The following is a 15,513-nucleotide window of genomic DNA, read 5'->3' as shown; positions in this document are numbered from 1 at the left end:
AAAAGTCTGCCAGCCGTTCGGTAAGATCATTCCAACTTCTGAATGTTTTCCCCAACTGTCATTTGTGCCATTTCTCAGCGATTGATCAACGGTGTGGTTATTATGGATGTAGTAAGTGTCGAATTGTGAGAATGCACAGTTCTGTTAAAATTAATATTAAAAGTCCTACGGTTTTGAGCCATTAAGGACTTGAGTGTTCTGTCCGCCAAGTCAGTGGTTTTAAACACTGCGCGTATTTGCACCAAGTAATAACGTGTCACATCAAAATAGTTCTTTACCTGTCAGATAGTTTAGCGCCAGAAACATGAACCAATGATAGCCCATGGATTAGTAAGTCATATGATGTTGGGGCGGGGCCAATGAACTAATGTCAACACAGTAAGTATCAACCAATGTTTGGCTCCGCCCCCACATCACGTGGACTGGGTGGCCGAGTGGTAACGCACTTGCGTTCGGAAGCGAGAGGTTGCGAGTTCGACCCTGGGTCAGGGCGTTAGCAATTTTCTCCCCCCTTTCCTAACCTAGGTGGTGGGTTCAAGTGCTAGTCTTTCGGATGAGACGAAACACCGAGGTCCCTTCGTGTACACTACATTGGGGTGTGCACGTTAAAGATCCCACGATTGACAAAAGGGTCTTTCCTGGCAAAATTGTATAGGCATAGATAAAACAATGTCCACCAAAATACCCGTGTGACTTGGAATAATAGGCCGTGAAAAGTAGGATATGCGCCGAAATGGCTGCGATCTGCTGGTCGATGTGAATGCATGATGTATTGTGAAAAAAATTCCATCTCACACGGCATAAATAGATCCCTGCGCCTTGAGTCCGAGTCTGGAGATACGCGCGCGATAGAAGACTTCATATATATAATCACGTGACCCATAAACCCATCGCCTGTAATTAGTCCCCAATATTGACGGACTGTGTGATGATATCTTCTGCTATGGTCTGTTGAGACAGTGATATCAAAATCAAGACCGGAGGTCGAGATTTTGATATCACTGTCGAAACAGACCAATAGCAGAAGATATCGTCACGCAGTCAGTCAATGTTAGATATATTGCTAATTCTCTGGACATTTTGTATTTACTGTAAAGAAATTACAAAAGTATTTGTCTCAGGTTTGGCTAGCTGTTCCATATCCCTCCCTCTGATTATTATTTCTTTTTGTTCACTCTTTTCTTGTACTTTTCAGTATTTCAAAATGTCTTTTCTTTCAAAAAGTCTTTGGTCACTTGCTCAACTAAATTCTGGGATAATTACATTTTCATATATATTTGTTTGTTTTTAAATGTAGGTGTTTTTGTTTTTGAAGTGGGGAAGCAATAAAGAGGTCGTCGATATCAAAACTGATATCGACGGAAATGTCGTCGATATCACTTTTGCACTGAGCTCAGTTTTGCCCAATTGACCAATGGAAATCCACGTAACATATGAAATAGCAATATATCATACTATTACCGCTTCAGTTCTGAGACATCCTGCTTGCTGACGCGCGCGCAGAGAAAAAAAATTCCCTCTTTATCTTCACTTCTGATGCTCATCCTATTGTTGTTGGCACTCGGGTTTGTTTGTTTGTTTGTTTGCTTAACGCCCAGCCGACCACGAAGGGCCATATCAGGGCGGTGCTGCTTTTGACATATAACGTGAGCCACACACAAGACAGAAGTCGCAGCACAGGCTTCATGTCTCACCCAGTCACATTATTCGGACACCTGACCAACCAGTCCTAGCACTAACCCCACAATGCCAGACGCCAGGCAGAGCAGCCACTAGATTGCCAATTTTAAAGTCTTAGGTATGACCCGGCCGGGGTTCGAACCCACGACCTCCCGATCACGGGGCGGACGCCTTACCACGAGGATTGGGACTCGGGTAACAGGGAGCGAAGGGCAGTGCCCCACCTAGTGATCGAGTGCCACAACCCAGACTTTTCCCTTTATATATATATAGGTTTTAAACTCCTGCTTCCGGATTATACAAAACACATTAAAACATGTATTAAACAATGGCGACTGCACGTGAGAGGTAACAATAAAGAGACCAAAAAGCAATGTACTCACGTTAAAATGACGAACACGGAACGAATAACAGCGACGTTTCGACCTAAGGGTCTTCTTCAGGCACAAAAACACAAAAATACACACACAAAAAAGAAGAAGAAAGACGAAAGAACAAATGAAGAGAAGAATAACTGACAAAACAACTGCACTGCACAAACCAACAAATGACAAAGACTTCTCTCTCTCTCTCCCTCCTTTGCTCCCTCTCTCTATCCCTCCTTACCTCTCTCTCCCTCCCTCCTTTGCTCACTCTCTCTTTCTCCCTTCCTTCGTACTCCTCTCTCTCTCTCTCCCTCCCTCTTTTGCTCCCCCTCTCTCTCTCCCTTCCTCCGTTCCTCTCTCTCTCTCCCTCCCTCTTTTGCTCCCTCTCTCTCTCTCCCTTCCTCCGTACCTCTCTCTCTCCCTCCCTCTTTTGCTCCCTCTCTCTCTCCCTCCCTCCTTACCTATCTCTCTCCCTCCCTCCTTTGCTCCCTCTCTCTCTCTCTCTCCCTCCCTCCGTACCTCTCTCTCTCTTCCTCCCTCCTTTGCTCCCTCTCTATCTCCCTCCCTCCTTACCTCTCTCTCTCCCTCCCTCCTTTGCTGCCTCTCTCTCTCTTCCTCCCTCCGTAACTCTCTCTCTCCCTCCCTTCTTTGCTCCATCTCTCTCTCCCTCCCTCCTTACCTCTCTCTCTATCTGCCTCTCCTTTGCTCCCTCTCTCTCTCCCTCCCTCCGTACCTCTCTCTCTCTCCCTCCCTCCTTTGCTGCCTCTCTCTCCCTTCCTCCGTACCTCTCTCTCTCCCTCCCTTCTTTGCCCCCTCTCTCTGTCTCCCTTCCGCCATACCTCTCTCTCTCCCTCCCTCCTTTGCTCCCTCTATCTCTCTCTCACTCTCTTTCTCCGTACCTCTCTCTCTCCCTCCCTTCATCCGTACCTCTCTCTCTCCCTCCCTTCATCCGTACCTCTCTCTCTCCCTCCCTTCCTCCGTACCTTTCTCTCTCCCTCCCTTCCTCCGTACCTCTCTCCCTCCCTTTCTCCATACCTCTCTCTCACCCTCCCTTCCTCCGTACCTTTCTCTCTCCCTCCCTTCCTCCGTACCTCTCTCTCTCCCTCCCTCCTTTGCTCCCCCTACGCGGTTCATTCTTCGCAATAAGTCAAGTCAAGTCAATATTTATTTTTAAAAAAACCTAGGGTTACATGAATAAAATAAATAAAAATTGCAATAAACACGACAAAAAAGATGTAATAATGAGACACAACACTTCGAATTAACCTAAAATAAATCTCATAACAAAATAATTGTAATCATTTTTTTTTTTTTTACAGGAATGTATATGTTTCTGTGTTTGTTTTTGTTTTAATACAAAAAAAACCGTGATCAAATAATCAGAACTCTTTCAAAATACTCTTTATAAAATATATTAAATGCAATAACTTTTTTTTTTTTTAATTCAAATAAATGTTTTAGTTTAACTGCATTTGAATAGAAACTGAATTCTGATGAAAGCAGTTACTGTAAAGTCATTTGAAGTCACATGATAAAATTCACATGGTTTAGTTGAGCAGACCAAAAAGTGCAGAGCTAAAATATGTGTATGAATCTGTGTGAAAATCCAGTCCGTTTGTCCACAGGGATGCTAGGAAGCAGTCAAATGGGGTCGCTCAATCTGCTCAAATCCAGTCAAATGGGGTCGCACGGGCCGACAAATGGGGACGTCCCCGTTTGTCGGAAGCGTCCCCATTTGACTGCTCTCCAGTGACAATCGTCCCCATTTGTCGGTAAAACCACCTACACACATACACACATACACTTACGCACACTCACATACACACACCCACCCACACACACACACACACACACATACACACACACACACACACACACACATACACACACACACACACACACACACATACACACACACACACACACAAGTGATCACCCAGGACTGTAGATTTGTCTTTCAACTTCAAACTGTACAAATTATTATACGTAAAAAGAGAATACTGCATGGCTTCCTATGTGATACCAGTTTTACACGAGTTGTGTTTTTAGATATTGAACTGCGAGCGAAAGCCAGCTTTTCAATATTTGAAATCACAACGAGTGTAAAACTGGTATTAAACAGGAAGCCATGTAGTATTCTGTTTATCTACATGCTGTACTTGCGTGTCTATTGCTCCAAACGTCCCTCAGTCGAAGCGCCCAGATTGAAGAAGCTTCAAAATGGAACCTGGATCTCTCCGAAAGTCTCGTGTAATCTTTGACGTCAAAGCAAAGAGATGTCACTCTAGAAAGCCTATCGTGACGTGTACGTTCTTAAAATTCTTCCTATTGTTCAAAGAATGACGTTTGTCTCGTTGACTCGGTATCACGGGCAGTGGAAAATCAGGTCCCTGCCAGACACGACCTCTTCACTTGCACTGTTGAGTGAACGATATTGTTATGACATGAGTGGTATGTCAGAGGTATGTGGGATAATTTGTAATTTTGACCAAAATATGACATTTGACACAGATCGAGACAGAAGTGTTCTTCCAAGACCGCGCCAGCAGTCGAGGTGAAGAATGACTGTCCAGATCTGAGTAAAATGTCATACTTTGATCAAAAATACAAATAGCATTTGTGTATCGATCAATTTTAGTAAAAATTCCTTTTTGAGTCACTTGAGAAAAAGTGACTCTATGTAATCGGTCAGTGTTAGTCTGTCCGGCCGGCCGTCCGTAGACACCACCTTAACGTTGGACTTTTCTCGGAAACTATCAAAGCGATCGGGCTCATATTTTGTTTAGTCGTGACCTCCAATGACCTCTACACTTTAACGATGGTTTCGTTGACCTTTGACCTTTTTCAAGGTCACAGGTCAGCGTCAAAGGAAAAATTAGACATTTTATATCTTTGACAAAGTTCATCGGATGTGATTGAAACTTTGTAGGATTATTCTTTACATCAAAGTATTTACATCTGTAGCCTTTTACGAACGTTATCAGAAAAACAAGGGAGATAACTAGCCTTTTCTGTTCGGCAACACACAACTTAACGTTGGGCTTTTCTCGGAAACTATAAAAGTGACCGGGCTCAAATTTTATGTGAACGTGACTCATTGTGTTGTGAATAGCAATTTCTTCCTGTCCATCTGATGCCTCATATAATATTCAGAACTGCGAAAGTGACTCGATCGAGCGTTTGCTCTTCTTGTTTTGTTGTTGATTCACGGCACACAAACATGCGCTCTTTTTTAGTCTCGGCTAACCACCTACATGAGTTTTTGTCAGACTCTGACAGCACATTGCTCAAAGAAGGGAATTCCAATGTTCAATCAATACATATTGAATTGTTTCTTACGGTGTTCTGCTGCTTTCTTTTCAAATTTTTTTTTTTAATCACCTGAGTAATGGGTGAGTCTTAGTATTCATCGGTGTCTGCCCGTATAGACGGCCATCAGGCCCTGAACAAGAAAACTACACATTGAGGTTATCTCCGATGTTTTTCAAGCTAGACCTTTGAAACTTTGTACATTTTCAGGGTTTGATGATCTCAATGTTTTCAGAAATGTTTTTTTTCAGGACTGTTAGTATTTTTCGATTTTCTAGTTGATATGATAAATGATCGAGTGATGTTTTACAAGATTTGTGTTTATTTTTCTGACAGGCGTTTCACGACATGATTCCTTAAGTGTCAAGCTTGCTTCAACGGGACTCAACAGAACAACCCATGACCAACTGCACGGTGACCTCGCAAGATGTTCCTCGTCACATTCACATCGCCGTATGGCTTCACCCGCTTTCCTCAGTTCATTTGCTTGAAGTCAGACAATGCAACAACAACAAGGCTGTGGATTTTTGCAACAAAACCTCGCAGTGTTTCCTCTCATCTAGTCACACATGTGTTCAGTTTCTTGAGACCGTGTGTATTTCTACGGTGACGGAACGAAAGTCTCTGCAATTTTTGAGAACATGGAGTGCAGGTGCATGGCTTTGAAAAGTCAGGTAAAGATTGTGTGGATCATTAGAGTTTGCTCTGTACAAAGTTATGGATGTATAGTATGAAAGTCTCTGCCATTTTTGAGGACATGGAAGGCTAGTCTGAGGTGCGCAAAGCGAAAGTGTGTGCCACTCGAACAGGTGAGAACAAACTGCGGGGTCTGATTGGTTGAAATTGGCTGACTCCCGCCCGGTTGCTAACTTTGTCATGCACCTCGGCACTGGTGCATGCATGTTATGAAAAGTCAGGCAAAGATTGTATGGATCGTTAAAGTTTGCTCTGTACAAAGCTATGGGTGTACAGTACCTGCGATGTGAGGCCCCTCTGATGAGTGGACACCTTCCATGAAAGGACACCTTCTGGAGTCCCCTTGTCTATTATCTTGACCAAAATATACCTGTCATGACAGGCCACCTGCAATGTGGGGACACTTAACTGGTCCCACGGGCGTCCTTTAATGGTAGGGTACCACTGTAGTGTAAAATGGCTGGTCAATGACGGAAGCATAATATTTGTAGCTCATGTGTGTGGAAAGATTGTGATGAAAGTCGTGGTAGGAACAGTGCTCTGAATGTTGCATAGTTTGGCTCGGATAATTGTCTAGAAGCCAGTGGAATTTCTGAGATCATTAGAGAATTGCTGATAAGAGAAGTACTTGCATTTTTTCAATGTTCCTTGCACGATGGTACGATCAATCTCATTGAATTTCACGGGAGCAGACGAAGGAGGTTGAAATGTTGTGTAACACTCCACAACCGTTTGTTCAGATTTGTTTCTAAGCTAGTACTCGTGTTTTTCTCAAAAGTTGCAGAGGTTTTGAAGTTCAAGCAAAAACATGTACAACGGAATACTGAATGGGACTTGTATTTAGTAAGAACCGCAAGACTTTCTGTGATTGTATGACATGAGGCAGTTATAATTTCTACCTGAAATTTGAGAGAAAGTGACGCAATCCAAATGTGTCGGAATGTGTTATTGTACCTTTTGGGAATGGGGGGGGGGGGGGGGGGGGGTGTGTGTGGGACTTGACGCTTTTTCACTGAAGTACAAGTATGTGTATACATACAAGTGTGCTGTGCACTCGCTAATTGTTTGGGCTTTCCCGCTCAACGCAGGAATGTTGTTTAGTGTTTCATGTTGTTTATAGTGCGTGCATCTCTTCTATATCATCTCTTGTAACCGTGTGATATGCAACATAATCATAGAGTAGGGGTGTGAACAGTTTGCAACCATGCAGAAAACTTGTGTAGGTAGATTGATTTGCACCCCGATGTTCTGCACGGAAAGACTCCTTCAAAAAAAGCGGTGTGTTGTATTTCCTGTTTTGTGTACACACAATACAAACACTGACAAAGTCATTTACAGCTTTATGTGATTTCTTGTGAAATGCCGACTTCTTGGAGGCTTTGCGCAAAAAGTGAAAACATTGATTTGCCTGCTTGACAAATAAACAAAGACATCGGTAGCCTTTTGGTGTAAAAAGGTATGTAACATTGAAAAAAGTAATTCAGAAACTGTAAACTCACTCCGGACAACTCTTAAAAAATTCATTTTCAGCAAAAGAAAACACAGTATGACTGTACACAAATAAGTTGAATAGACTGATCGCACTACATAACTATCATTCATTCAAGCAAGCTGACGTGTTGGCTAAACTACAGTACGTGTTTCATTACCACGCTTGGGGGCGGGGATGTAGCTCAGTCGGTAGCGCGCTGGATTTGTATCCAGTTGGCCGCTGTCAGCTTGAGTTCATCCCCACGTTCGGCGAGAGATTTATTTCTCAGAGTCAACTTTGTGTGCAGACTCTCCTCGGTGTACACGCAAGCACAAGACCAAGTGCGCACGAAAAAGATCCTGTAATCCATGTCAGAGTTCGGTGGGTTATAGAAACACGAAAATACCCAGCATGCTTCCTCCAAAAGCGGCGTATGGCTGCCTAAATGGCGGGGTAAAAACGGTCATACACGTAAAAGCCGTGGGAGTTTCAGCCCATGAACGAACAAACAAACAATTACCACGCTTGTAGGTAGCTGTTGTCAAGTCACCATTTTTGCATACAACAAAACCTGCATTTTTCTTGTTTTATATCCATAGATGTTTAATGTGCAATAATGACCGCAACGCCACGTTTAATTTAGTATGGACTGTAGTGATGAGCTGTAGTTGTTGTCGTTTACTGGGATCAGTCAGCGTTTAGAGGGAGACAACTGCTGCTATTGTCTCCTGGCTCTGGGTTTGTTTGTTTTTTTGTGTTTTTTTTCCATTCATGAAATCTGCACTAATGTAGACAATTTTCAATGCTTGAATTTCTCCACTATTTGCAAAAAGATAATTTGTCTTGTTTTAGGTGGTTGTTTTCTAAAGTAAAGTTGCAATCCTGCAAATCGTCAAATTTCTGACTTAAGATGCAGTGCATGTTCACTTTCTTTCTTTCTTTTTTTCCAACAAACCAATCCGCAAAAAAACACTTTTCTTCGTCTTAATTGTTCTTCACTTCTCCTTCGTTTTTCGTGTTTTTTTAATTTGATGGTATGTATAGTTCAAATGATAGAAACATTGGAATTTTAGATACTTGGGTTTGGCAATACACTGTTGTCTGACAGTCAGGGTATGCAAAGAAATAAAACGACTGTATTTTCTTTAGCAAGAAAAACGGGAATACATGCTTTTTTCTTCACAATATTTCAGCGACTTCTAATTTCCAATTATTAGTGTATGGTTCACCGTACTGATCAGTGTACATAATGTTTGTCAGTGTTTGTGAACTGGTTTGACTTGGTTCAGTTTTATTTCTCAGGGCTAGACACAGGCATTGTGCCTGTGCATGAACATAATACACAAGAAATGTGAAGTAAGTGTGTGCGTATGGTGTGTGCATATATCTGTATCAGATTTATTATCATGCATCAGACTTGATTGGTTGGCGTAGAGTGAGATGTATACTTCGTATGATTTTGTTTTCGAACAAAAAGATTTTTCTGCTTTGTCAGTGTTCAATTCTGTGAGCTTTGTCATATCATCACCGTTTTGATTTGAATTAATGAGTGCCGCATTTGATTAAGTTTTGTGCCATGTTGATCATGTCAGTAGCATATTGTGGAGATTTAATAATAATTGGATGACGTTGCTTGTTCTTCTCATATCATTATAAAACTTTTAAGTTGTAACTGATATCATGATTTTGTTGTTACTGTCTTTTTGAATTCAAAAAATGACTTTTTTTTCTTCTTTTTTTTAAATGTGTATACATTAGAAGCTTGCAAAAAATCAAAAACAACTGTACCAACATGCTTGAAATGTGATGAATCCTTTTTTTTTGTGGTAATGATCATCTTTATGAAAGCTTTGCATCTGAATAATTATATGAAAACAAAACAATCCTTGATACGTTGGGTTGTTTTCAGTTTGCGTATTTCACCTGGAGATCTGATTGTGAAATCAGTTTGTGAAGCAAGAAAAAAACTCCAGGTGAGTTCAATGAACACACAAATTGATCAATCAACCAAGTAATCACTGAGTTTTCCTAGCTTTTAGAATAGTTGATATGTGTATGATAGCACATAGAGATGACAAAAAGAATGTCCGTAGATTGTATAGGTCTTCTCTGTTATCATATCATATTTTTTCTTCATGTCACAGGTGTATTTCCAGACGTTGTTTTTTTTCCTTATTAACAGACGAAAATTTCTACCCACACAAAAGCACAGTCCTTTCGGAAAAAAAAGTTCTTGCCACCATCTCAGATCTGGCCAGGCTATTCCCCTGGAATAAGACGATCCCTCAACTTGGATATGTACCAAAATTCAACATGCTGACTGCTTCCTTTGCAAAGTTGGAAATTTGTGATGCATTCATTTTGCATAAGTGGCTTGTAAGAAACAAAATCATGAGAAAAAAACTTTCTGCCCAGAAAGCATGCAGACTGTGGATTGTTGGTATATGTCAGGCATGCTACTTTTCCGGGAATTGCCTGAAATCCGGGAAAGCCGTTAATTTCAAAATCCGGGAAAGTCAAATTTATTCCGGTGAAGTTGAAAAATGTCCGCAAAAACGATCCGTGTGAATATCGCGCAATGCAACCGGGTGCCGGTCTAAATGAAGCCAGCGCACGCGCGTTGCCTGTCATTGGTCTTGCCGTTCTGAATCTAGAACGTTCCCAATCTAGTTCTGCGGATGTAGGCCGTCGATTTTGGCGAAATGTTTCGCCCAGATATTGTAGAGAGAAATTCGTCGGGACCGTTTGATTCCGGCGTGAAGAACAAATGGAGTTGGGCTTGGCTTGAAAACACCTTCCCGCCGGAAAAGAAGAAGGCTGACACGAAGAAGAACGAATCCGGCAAAAGCGGCAAAAAGAAGGACTGGACAAAATTTGGGAGGCTAAAATGGGATTTTTAACAAGATCACAACACTATTACAGCCCTGAAAATGATGCCCAGAATGCACCAGATTGCACAGATTTTAACCGTTTTTTGAAAAATTTTCCGGGGGGGGGCATGCCCCCGGACCCCCCTAGTTGGCTCGCCTACTTCGCAGGCTCGGGCTTGTGGCTTGGCCACTGCGCGCTTCTTTCAGGTAAAACCATTTTTGGCCTGTAGCATGCCTGTATGTCCAAGTGGAGACATGACCTTATCCCTGGTAGAAGCCTCCAGGCCAGTTCTGAGATGGTGCGCCGAATCCATTGCGCTGGGCGGACTGTGCCGTTAACTTTGAAGAAACAGGTTCTCCTTGGCCTGACGCTTCCAATCAGCCTGGAGAGCTTTTATTATTCACCCTGTCTTTTCGGCCCGTCTTCGCTTCATTTTGATAATGTATGTGATGTGTGGAATAGTAGTTTCAGCGCTGTGGTACCAACATGTACACTGAGGCGTGAGTGAGGGATGTGTCGTTTTAATTTATTATTGTGTGTTTGTGACTAGCATCCAGCAATAGAAGCAATTTTTTGAATGTATAATTAGAATAAATGCAACATAAAAACACATACATAGACACACACATCTCTCTCATACTTTCACTCAAAATTGTAAAGCACAAGCACTTCAAGTGTTAAACTTGCTGTTTTAGGTGGATAAATATTTTCACTGCAAACTTTGAAATTGTCCTTGTATGTGTAGCTTTTAAAACTGAGAAAAATAACACAGTCGAGTCATTAGGATAATTAATTGGCAATTGATTTAATATTTATTGATTTTTAATTCATGGTTGCTGTTGTTTGCCTTTTTGCTAGTTTTGTTTTTCTTGCACATGAAAGAAAAGAAAGGAAAGTCTTGTCAAGGATATTTGCCTTTCACAATTAAACCATTTTCACTGCAATTCTTCTTCTTTTTTGTGGTAGGGAGTATATATAGTTGCAAAATCTGTGACATTTTTACTTCTGTGATCTACGCTAACCATTTAATCTTAGCAAGCGAGCATAATTTTTCATGTTCTCGACCTCTTTTCCTTCCAGTTTTTGTTAAAAAAAAATGTATAGTTGCTGTTTTGGCTTGTATGATGATATGATCACCATGATAGTTTAGGAATACAGTACATATACTTCTTTAAGTATCTAGATTTTTTTTCTTCGAAGCAATACTCTCTCTCTCTCTCTCTCTCTCTCTCTCTCTCTCTCTCTCTCTCTCTCTCTCTCTCTCTCTCTCTCTCTCTCTGCTCTCTGTGTCAGTGCTGTGCCCTTTCAAGTTTGCACAGGATAAGATGTTTTCTCTCATAAATACTGTGTCTCGTATACTATTGACCAGTAGTGTAGATGCTTTGAAAGTTAGAGTAATGAACCTCACATGTGAATATCGTTCTGACATTCACAGACTAGACTGTATCACTTTTGACTACTATGCATTTAGGACGTGGCGCATCCTTGGGATGTTTAAAAACCAAGTAACACTCAAGCGTTTTGGTATTTCTTTGATAGTTTCAAGAGTAAAGCAAGACATGGGGTTTTTTTCTTCTGAATATTGTGCACTTTTTGAAGTTTTCATGATGGTACGTTTAGGAGGTAGGATGTCTGGGTTGAACTAAATCAATGCTTTAATCAAAGAGCACCTTTGTTTTCATTTACTTTTTTTTTTTTAATTTGTACAGTTATGGTCGGAGTTTACACAATAAGGATTGTTGCTGTGTTTTCAAAACGCAAGAAAAGGAGATTTTCAGTGACTTTTTATTTTTATTTTATTTTTTACTTGAAAACTTTGTTTTCGCTTTAAGGAGAAGTTGAAAGATTTCTTAGATTGTGAATTTGAAGTAAAAATTTACAACAAGTAAAAATTTACAAGACTGGATTTGTAAAGAAAAACAAATTGTGAAAAGAGTGAAGTTTTGTTCTCAGCTGACCTTGTAAGAAAAGCAAGATGGTGTTCCTTAAATGCATATTGTTTTTGAGATGATAAAGACTTTTTGAGATAATCCAGGGTTTTCCTTCATTTTTAGTAATAGCAAAAATTAGTATCATTTTTCTTGGACAAGGCTAAATCAATAGAGAAGAGAGTGATGGACATTGGTATGGAATGGAAGCCTGTGTGTACATGTTTTTATCTTTTTCCTCTTTTGTTTTATTTACCTTCTTTTTCTTTTTTTACATTTAGTCAAGTTTTGACTAAATGTTTTAACGTAGAGGGGGGAATCGAGACGAGGGTTGTGGTGTGTGTGTGTGTGTGTGTCTGTCTGTGTGTGTGTGTGTAGAGCGATGCAGACCAAACTACTGGACCGATCTTTATGAAATTTGACATGAGAGTTCCTGGGTATGATATCCCCGGACGTTTTTTTATTTTTTTCGATAAATACCTTTGATGACGTCATATCCGGCTTTTTGTAAAAGTTGAGGCGGCACTGTCACACCCTCATTTTTCAATCAAATTGATTGAAATTTTGGCCCAGCAATCTTCGACGAAGGCCGGACTTCGGTATTGCATTTCAGCTTGGTGGCTTAAAAATTAATAAATGACTTTGGTCATTAAAAATCTGAAAATTGTAAAAAAAATTTTTTTTTTAAAACGATCAATTTACGTTCATCTTATTCTTCATCATTTTCTGATTCCAAAAACATATAAATATGTTATATTCGGATTAAAAACAAGCTCTGAAAATTAAAAATATAAAAATTATTATTAAAATAAAATTTCCGAAATCGTTTTAAAAACAATTTCATCTTATTCCTTGTGGGTTCCTGATTCCAAAAACATATAGATGTGATATGTTTGGATTAAAAACACGCTCAGAAAGTTAAAAAGAATAGAGATAAAGAAAAGCGTGCTATCCTTCTCAGCACAACTACTACCCCGCTCTTCTTGTCAATTTCACTGCCTTTGCATTGAGCGGTGGACAGACGATGCTACGAGTATACGCCCTTGCTGTAAAAATGCAGTTCAGTTTCATTCTGTGAGTTCGACAGCTTGACTAAATACTGTAATTTCGCCTTACGCGACTTGTCTTTTTTTTGTGGGAGGTTTTGCAGACCTGTTTTAATACCCTCACTGTTTTGGAATAATTTGTTACTATTTTTTAAGGGTTTGGGTAAAAAAATAAAAAAGGTGTCCCGACTACGATTTTCAAATGTGCTTCGAATTAGCTTGGTATTGCTAATGTTGACGTTTGGTAACCACTTGATTTACTGTTTTGGTCATAGGATTACAATTTTTTGACTTGTCAAGTTTGGGGGGTAAACAGGTCTATAACATGGGGATTGGATGGAGATTGTTTGTAGTGATTGCAGTTTCTTTTTCATCAGGGAAAGCGCAACCCAAAGACTAGACCAAAGTAGATGTACCTCCCATTATTTTCATGTTACTCTCTGTTTCTTACCTTCTTCATTTTTTCAATTTCCAAAAACATGGATTGTAGCCCAAAATTATGTTGTTTAAACTATTATTTTGTGTCATTTTTGAAATTTGCCAGAGCTGATTGTGAATTCTTAAGTTGGGAACAAGCTTTGTGATGTATCAGTTTTATTGGGGGGGGGGGGGGGGCTTATTATTATTCTTTTCATATCTATTTTGTACCCTGTGAATTTTTTTTCTCTGTTTTGTTTATGCTTGTTTTGTTCGCAAGCAAGTCTGACAAGAAAGAAGATATACACTGATTTTCCTAGTGCTGTGTGGATTGAAACATCTGAACAGAGGTCTGTGTCGATGATTTTTGTTCTAACGCATATCGTTGATTGCAGAGCACTGATTTTGTGTTTTTAATTCTGATTGACTTAAGTTATCTTGTTTGCAATCTTCCCTTTGTTGAATAAAAATAGATGTATTGCAAATTTCATTGATGCCTTCGCTTCATTTACGCTTGCTACATTTAGTGTGTGATTGTGTCTGTATTATTGGGGGGGGGGGGGGGGAGGCGGGTAGAGTCAGTATGAACTAATTATATTGTAGTAGTCCCGGAATTTTGGCGTAACTCAATTCTTTTCGATTCTTGGCGATTTTGATGTTTGTGCTTTAGGCTATGTACATAATTCTCAATGAGAAATATTCTCTAAAATACGATGGACCATACATCATTTTACATTCTTTTATCTTTCTATACCAGGTACAAATATAAACACTTCCATAATAAAAATAATCAGTTTTTGCCTTCTACTGAAGAGCTGTATAAAATGAGTTACGCCATGACGACGTCGATATGTTGGAAGAAAACTGCGCTGGTGAGAATTAACACTTATACTTATTGCTTGAAGGCAGAACAATAAAGAAACAAAGCAGTGAATGGAAACAACAATACAAGGGAAGCTACCGAAGGACATGTGCGTGCCAAGCCGAAGAGTTAGCTCCCATCTCTCTGAGGTCCTGTCTCCATTTTAAAATAATGACAGTGTACGAAATTGGCGAACTTGGGACAAATTTGTAATTAGCGAGGCCGGAACTGGAGTAGCAGAGGGAAAGACAAGATGTCAGGGACAGACAGACAAAAAGACACACACAACCAATACGCGCACACATACACACACCGGCACACACACACACCGTCACACACACACACACACACACACACACCGTGCACACACACACATACACCCACACACATCATAGTACAGTGACACACACACACACACACACACACCCACACACATACACACCCACACATACACACACACACACACACTGTGACACTGGCTCACACACACTGGCGCACATCAGTATACACACACTTACAGTGAGAGGGGGTGGGGGCAGCGGAGAGCGTATGTATGTGCGCGCTGTGTGTTTGTGTGTGTATGTGTGTGTGTGTGTCTCTCTCTCTCTCTCTCTCTCTCTCTCTCTCTCTCTCTCTCTCTCTCTTGATTTAGTGAAACCCAACAAATGCTGGATGGAAAAGTTATCCCATCATAATTTACAACAGTTAGCAGGGCCGGACCCAGGGGGGGGGGGGGGGGTTCCAGGGGTTCCGGAACCCCACCCCTGGAAAAAGCATGTACCTTGCTTTGAGTGTTGTTGTTTTTTTACTAGTTTTAGCACCAAAACAATGCTGCTCTTAACCCTGAAAACAAGGCCCAGAATGCACC

General features: G+C 40.6%; 1 protein-coding gene across 3 annotated transcripts in view; it reads left to right on the top strand.

The window, feature by feature from the left end:
- LOC138978642 (tripartite motif-containing protein 2-like) overlaps positions 1-14,273 on the top strand; it is a 273,078-nt gene extending 258,805 nt beyond the window's left edge. For all 3 annotated transcript variants that reach the window (XM_070351409.1, XM_070351407.1, XM_070351408.1), the window contains one exon: positions 5,691-14,273. The gene's annotated coding sequence lies outside the window, so the exon portion shown is untranslated. The remainder of the gene's footprint in view (positions 1-5,690) is intronic.
- The last annotated feature ends 1,240 nt before the right edge of the window (positions 14,274-15,513 follow it).

The sequence above is a fragment of the Littorina saxatilis genome, linkage group LG10 (assembly GCF_037325665.1).
Source record: "Littorina saxatilis isolate snail1 linkage group LG10, US_GU_Lsax_2.0, whole genome shotgun sequence".
Taxonomy (NCBI): Eukaryota; Metazoa; Mollusca; class Gastropoda; order Littorinimorpha; family Littorinidae; genus Littorina; species Littorina saxatilis.
This window is presented reverse-complemented; position numbering and strand designations above follow the sequence as displayed.